The 7612-nt window shown below is 34.3% G+C and overlaps 2 non-coding genes across 2 annotated transcripts; one reads left to right on the top strand and one right to left on the bottom strand.

The window, feature by feature from the left end:
• Positions 1-2385: 2385 nt before the first annotated feature.
• Positions 2386-2459, bottom strand: Trnat-ugu (transfer RNA threonine (anticodon UGU)). Its single transcript has one exon. It is a non-coding gene; the product is annotated as a tRNA-Thr (tRNA).
• Positions 2460-7245: 4786 nt separating this feature from the next.
• Trnas-aga (transfer RNA serine (anticodon AGA)) lies at positions 7246-7327 on the top strand. The gene has a single exon. It is a non-coding gene; the product is annotated as a tRNA-Ser (tRNA).
• Positions 7328-7612: the final 285 nt, after the last annotated feature.

Below are 7612 nucleotides of genomic sequence, written 5' to 3'. Positions count from 1 at the left end.
GCAAAAAAATGCAATATGAAAATATGAAACAATATAGTGTCGTTGAATAACAAGAGTTATATGTTTTGCACTCTCATATCATAAGACAATACATCATAGTAAAAAAAACATTGACAGGTACTAACGATCATAATGTTAATGCATGTCATCGATGTTTTCGTTTATATATATATATATATTTTAAACTTACATAATACTGATAAACTGCAGCTGTATATAGTACCTTCTCAAAAACGGTGCGCAACTGGGTGCAATACCTTCGGCACTAAACGTGATTTTTCTGGATACGCTCAATTCGTTATTTATTTACTTAATTTATATAATAGCCGCACAATATGTTCGGAATTACAGACATTACACGCCTCGCGATCCTAAATTTAGATTTAATGAGATTAAAACTTAAAAAGCGGCTTCTATGGTAACCCAACACCGTTGTTGCCTCCGCTAGAGACTTTACGAGGCTCCACACAACATGATCATGACTTATGTTGGCGTTAAACAAAGGGATTTCAAAAAATGCCCCGGTCTTTTTGATGTTTGGATTACATGCAAATTTATAGCCAGGTCAAGTTACATTTGTTCGGGGTAATGGCAAAGCCTTGCGGTCAAATAGTATGCTCCGTTCTATTCCATGTTGGGCATACTTCATTCAAAACCGGACCTCAGTAGAGTTTCATGTTTTGAATGTTATTATTATGTAGTATTTTGAGCGTATAATATGCAGTAATTTTTACATGTTCTTCAATATGTTCACTGTATGCATTACATGCAAGTGTAAAGCAAGGCGCAAAAATCACCAGTAACAATTATGTGGAAGATCCACAACAATGACAGACGCCCGATGTAATAATTGTTCTACATTTCCGTACGATAAAGAGTTCTCTGATATACGAATGAATTAATATTGTGCAATTATTTTATTTTCAAACTTATCCTACAAACAGGTATTTATTTACTTGTCATTATTGAAGCGTGAATAAGACGAATTATATAAATATGGAATAATATTTTTTCACAAAATAATCCGCTTAAATATGTGTTAATACAGTGATCTAATCAAAAGGTGTGGGTAAAAAGAACACGATGTCATTGACAGCAATACAAGAACACATTTTAGCAAAAAATCGTGCTGACTTTGACTTTTGCAAACAATATAATGTGTTTGTAAATAAATGACAAAAAGTGACTTCAATACACAAGGCCGCAGAATGTTCGTCGCCAAAAAACTATAAATAGCTCATGTGATCCAACCATGTGTTATAATATATTTTGTAATTGAAAATATATGTTTTATTACCTTCCGTGGGACCTACAGTTCGAAGCTAACGGACACATATAAAGCCCGAATTGTTATTACAAATGTCAGTGAAAATATTAGCAGGTGTCAATTTGGCTTTAATTTTTATTCTATAATGTAAATACCCCGAAACTATTTCATCTAATGAAGCTTTCAATTTACGACCGACTGTGAAATTACTCGTAAAACTTTCTGAGAAGAGGGAAAACTCCGCCCTAATCCTCTAATAAAATAACATCTACTTAATGTCAACGGTTTATGAGCCCTTTCCGCGGGGAACCAGAATTAAACATAAATAAAGACGGTTGTCGATGTAGTACACTCTAATGATTCCCGGCCAGTCGCTGCACTAAATGCCAAACGAATTGACCTGTTTGAATTACTCTATTGTATTAAAGTAAGAAACACTCCGGATAGATGACTGTAAACTATGGATATAAAACTTTGAGGCTTACCATGCGCATATCTCAAATATTTTACATCGATGTTCAGAACGAATCTTTGCGCACAGAATGGCTACCAGCTGAAGCTTTTTAAAAAGCTGATATGACCATTGTTCTGAGAAAAACGGACTTAATGCATGCGCGTAAAAAAGAATTATCCCAGATTAGCCTGTGCAGTTCGATTTGCATGTGTAATCCGCACAGGCTAATCAGGGCCGACACTTTCAACTTTGATTGTATTTTTCGTTTAAAGGAAGTCTCGTCTTAGCGAAAATCTAGTTAATGCGGAAAGTGTCCTTCCTGATTAGCCGGTGCGGATTGCACATGCAAATCTGGAACGACACTTAACGCACATTAATTATATTTTTATCCCGTTTTCCCAGGTCGAGCATCATAAATGTTCATAAGAAGCTATTTTCAAACTTTGAAAAGATGGCAATTGTAAATGTATGTTTAGCACTTTACATTAGAAAATGTACATAAACATGTCCAATTGACATGAAACAAGATTAAACTCTGAAAAATGGCAACTTTATCGAAAGATATTGAATTATTTTTTAATGATATTGATCGGTGTTTTTTAAGACGAAAGTATCAATTATCAAATGAAATATTGTCTATATGTCACAGGGTGAGAAAATTGTGCGGCCAGTCCGGGACTCGAACCCGGGACACCTCGCTTACAGGGCGAGTGCTCTCCCGACTGAGGTAACCGGGCCGCCACACAACTTCTCCCCTTACGTGACCAAGATCAGACTGTGATATATATATTTTCAAGTAAGATAACACAGATGAGGAACCTATGGTTAACTTGTTTGCGGCCTTGTTGCCTAAGCTGTGTTATTCAACGGAAATTACTTTTCTGCTGCTCAGCAGAATACCCATTTATGTGCACACAAGACTTGTACACTAATCTACGGCAAGCGGTTCTACGCATAATCCCAAGAAACTAGGTTTTTCAGAATGAGAACCTAGGTTCTCGCTTGAAGATGGCACCTTGCTTCCAGAACCCAAGTTTTTATTCAATATCATAGGTTTTCATGAGAACCTAGGTTTTCATGACAAAGTAGGTTTTTCATGAGAACCTAGGTTCTCATTTGAAAACCTAGGTTCCCATGAAAAACCTAGTTTCTTGGGATTATGCGTCGAACTGCTTGCCATAATCCGTGGTTTTCATTTGGGAACCATAGTTTTCATGAGAACCTAGGTTCCCCAAATTACACTGTGAAAACCATAGTTCTCATGACGAGAACTTAAGTTCCCATCTTTAATACTAAATCCGTGGTTTTCATTTGGGAACCATAGGTTCTCATGAGAACCTAGGTTTCCAGAATTACGAGTCGGACGGCGTAAAATTGCTCGTTTGGAATACGGGACACATATTATTCAGGGCGCATTATGAATGGGGTTCACATATGATTACACACGGGCTGGACAAAATGAAAACACGCCGTTAAGAACTTTATTTTTGCAGATATCTCAAGTTATTGAAATATGTTTGCAAAGTCTTTAGTGCATAAGTTTTTCTTGCAGTGTGGGCCGATATCTTAAGATTGAATAATACATTATTACACATTATTAATAGAGATTAAACCTCTATTTATACCATAATGATTGCTTAAATATATCACAGACATACTTAAAATAGAAAAGTAAAAAATAGCCCAATACTGAGTAGTTTGAGGCCGAACAAGGAAACTGAATATCTGAAACTCATTTAATGCGGTTACAATGAATTATGTAACGATTGATCTGAATTTGTTTCAATTTTTAGTCTCAAAATAATTTTACAATTAAAGATGCATTTCATAAACAGTTTAATTTTTTCATTCGTGTGTTCAGTCCAATGTAGACCGATTTCTTTTCTAATTTCATTCCTCAAGAACACCCATGCACGGAAAACGTCGTACATATGAACCAGAGGCGATCACCGACGGCTTATGCCTGTTGTATAATCCCAAGAAACAAGGTTTTTCATGAGAATCTAGGTTTATGAAATCCCAAAAAAACATGTTTTTCATGAGAACCTAGGTTCTCATTTGAAAACCTAAGTTTACGCTAGAGAACCTAGGTTCTCATGAAAAACTAGGTAGACACATAGTAGAAACTAGGTTTCTCCTGCTGGTGCAACTGAAGTTTCATTACGTTAGTATTAAAATTTCGTCGATATGTATTCGTGTTTTTAATGCACCTTGCACGATTACACAGTTGTAAATACGAATGGTGCGTTTATATTTGTTAAACATAACTAAAAATAAGTACATTTTGCGGTCTAATACAAATTAAACATTTACTCTCGTTATTATTTCACGCCGGGTATGCGGATACTTTGATAACAGATGGCACTTTGATACCAGATAACAACAAAAGCCACGCGCTAGAGGTAATTAAGTTCATCAGTTTTTTTTTAAGTTATATCATTAAGATTAGTTTTTTAGACAAGGCGCGGTCGAGTTTATAAATGGTGTATCTTTTTCTATTGCATAGAAAAACATCACGGAAGAATGGTAGATTTTCCCCCCCAAAATAGAAAATTCGGTCGGAAAACAGCATAAACTGGATGAACAGTAAACATTTCATCAAAATAGAACTACTTAGATATATTGCAAGAAATTGTTTGATTTTCCAACATGTAGAGTAATCACTGTGCTTCAAATACTGAAATTTTGATAGCATTCAATGAAATATAAACGAAGATAGAGCATGTTTTATTAGGTGGTATTCATGAAGTTGCGGATGCTTTGATTCCCGATGTAGTGCACTTCGGATAACAGAGACTTTCAACAAATTGGGCACTCTGATAACCGAGGTTTATCTCCTACCTGAAATGTATTTATGTATATTATGGCTATTCTTACCAAACATTTTGAAGTACGAATCAATTTGCATTGTCAAGCCCGACACATTGGGAATCTATGCATAACGTAATTACATATACACATGTAAAATATAACCAATGGCGTTGTTCGTTTTCAAAAATCTTATTGCTTCTAATTTATATAATTAATATTATAAGTGCAAATTTTAAATAAGATTCAAATGCTTATTTCTGAAGTAATATATTTCAAGAGACGACCGAAATTTATTGTCTAAATAATAAACTTGTTTTTAAGTGGTTAATTGAGGTTAAGAGAATTGAAAATACAACGGATGGTGTGGATCAACTCGACTGTGTTCAATTGAACTTATAGCAGGACTCTAGATAAGGGGAGCAAGGGGTCTTAAAGCGGCCAGTACACCTCATAAAATCCTTTGTCATTGGTGCTCATTAGAATCGCACCATGAAGGCGATACTAATGCGAAGCCACAAAATTTAAAAGAGATTGGAAAACTCCCTTTATATTGAGCTGTACAACCCTTTCCCTTTTATTATCATATTCCAAAGGGATAAGAACATGTTTCGGTAATTCGTTTTTAATTTACGTCAGTACATACATTTTTATTTATTGCCTGCTTACTATAGCAGTATTCCACAGCGAATTCTGCATTTCTGATGCACTAAAAAGAGTGTGTTATATCTGGTAAAAAGTGTCGAGTTATCTGGAATCGAAGTGCCATTGTCTTTGAGATGATCGGTAAAACAAGTGTCCATGAAAATTTGGCACCCGACTCTTAAAACATTTGAATTTCCTCAAATACGTTATTCAACTAAAATTTTACATGTTGTAACGTTGATGGACATATTGATCTTTTATTTCGATTAGTTGGCACGTTCTTGATTTATTTCCAAGTATTTATATTTTGTTGAAATACGTACTGATCATTGAATTCATGACGATTATCAATGAAATTTTATCTCTTTTATATAATCCACTGTTTTTTTCACGACTTTCTTGCTCCGCAATACGAAGTACTATACCATTAATCGACCAAACAATGTTACGTGTCTTAAAACCAAATGAACAGAACATAAATGCAAAAAAAGCTGAAGAACTCAACTCTCGCGCGTGGCTTTTGTTGTTATCTGGTATCGAAGTGCCATCTGTTATCAAATTATCCGCATACCCAGCGTGTTATTTACTGACAATGTAAATTGTATTAAACTTGCCTTACAATTTATGAATAAATATTCCGTACTGTAGTGTTTAGGTAATTTTCACAGACGAAAAAGGGTGTAGTATGTGCCCGCATTTTTCGTTAATAGAAACTGAGTTAATCACAAATAAATTATACGTCCGAACTATATAATGTGTTATTAATTATACAGAAATATAAAAAACGAAATGAACTGTTCATAACATCGGAATTGGTAAGGAATTTGGTAATGGATTGGGCGACATTTTGATCAATAGAAGCCTGAATACCGGATTAGTTTTCCAGAAAATAAAAAAATGGACTTCCCATTATTATATTAAACCATGAATTTAAATTCAATGTTTAAGTTTTACTAGAGTTTATTACAATAAAAAGAAGGTGCAGACTAGGAAACCGTGTTGTTAATGTATATTGTTTGCATGTATGGATTTTCTTGGAACAGTAAAGCAATAAAATCAACCTAGCTTATTTTGGGTACAGCACACTTACAAGGGTATCGACTATTATTTGATGCAGTTTAAGCAAAATGACAGACCTCATCTTTTAGTTCACTTTAAAATAACAATATTATTAAAACATGTTGAAATATAAACATGAATTATCTTTAAACAGTTAAACGGTGTTAAAATAAACGTATAGATGTCAGGACGCCTCTAAGAAATCAACTCGAACTCTAGATTTTTAGAACACCATAAGAAAAACATATCTGACCCAAAATAAACGACCGTTTGATGTCACAATTGTAAACCTATAATAGTTTAATGGAAAAAAAGTACATAATTTGGCAGGAGAAGTTAATAAAAGGCGCACTAACCATACACAGTAAGTTTATATACATTTTCACCATTTACTGAACGTTATCTGAAGGAAGCCAGTGCGTGGTCAAGAAGTATTTGTAAGTTTTCACCGACACGGGCCTGGTGATGCTCTGACATACAATCTCTGCCATCACAAGAAAATCCTTCCCGATCCAGGGCTCGTATTCACCAAAAAATTCTTAGACTTAAGTCTAAGAATAAAGAATATTTTTTAAATTGATATGTTCAAATATTGCTTGAATTTTGAGTCAGACTTGGCATTAAACACCTCAATCTATATCATTCTTCATGTACAACATTTTGTTAATGACATAATCACCAGTGGAGGCCTGTAAATATTCAAACACTGAACGCAGTTTTCTTGTTTCCAAGTCTATTCTTTATTCTTAGGTCTAAGAATGGTTTGGTGAATACGGGCCCGGGAGTGTTTTTTTAAGTATTATATTATGAAAAGTATCCAGCTATGCCGGTTCCAGTCAAAACTCTGTGCGGAGACTGGTGAATTGGAGCTAAGTAATTGCCATTAATAAAGCGTTTAATGTAGGATAAATAAAATATACATTTTATTAAAAAAGGTAGCGCCACTGTAATGATTTCCCGCGATTTCTTCAAAGATAAATATATATCTAATTTAAGCATTTAGAAATATAAAGTTGTCGTGGCCGAGTGGTTAAGGCGATAGACTAGAAATCTATTATGATCTTCCCGCGCAGGTCCGAATCCTGCCGACAACGCACACTTTTTTCGACGCGTTTTATTTCTTTTCTAACGTAATTCGATTTAATATAGCATATAAGCTAAATTCATTGTTAAATCGGTTGCTATTTTTATGCACATTCTTCAATTTTTAAAATGCAAACAACGTAATGGCTAAATTGGGTGATTTACTGCCAAAAATACGAATCATGCATGTTGCATTTTTATTTGTATTTCAAAAAGATAACGGTAAATCTGTCTATTTATTGGTCGGTTTGCTGTATATAGTGTATCTATAAAAACTAAGTTCAAACTATTACTTA

This window comes from Dreissena polymorpha, chromosome 12, assembly GCF_020536995.1.
Source record: "Dreissena polymorpha isolate Duluth1 chromosome 12, UMN_Dpol_1.0, whole genome shotgun sequence".
NCBI lineage: Eukaryota > Metazoa > Mollusca > Bivalvia > Myida > Dreissenidae > Dreissena > Dreissena polymorpha.
The sequence above is the reverse complement of the archived record's forward strand: the minus strand, read 5'-3'. Positions and strand labels throughout refer to the sequence as shown.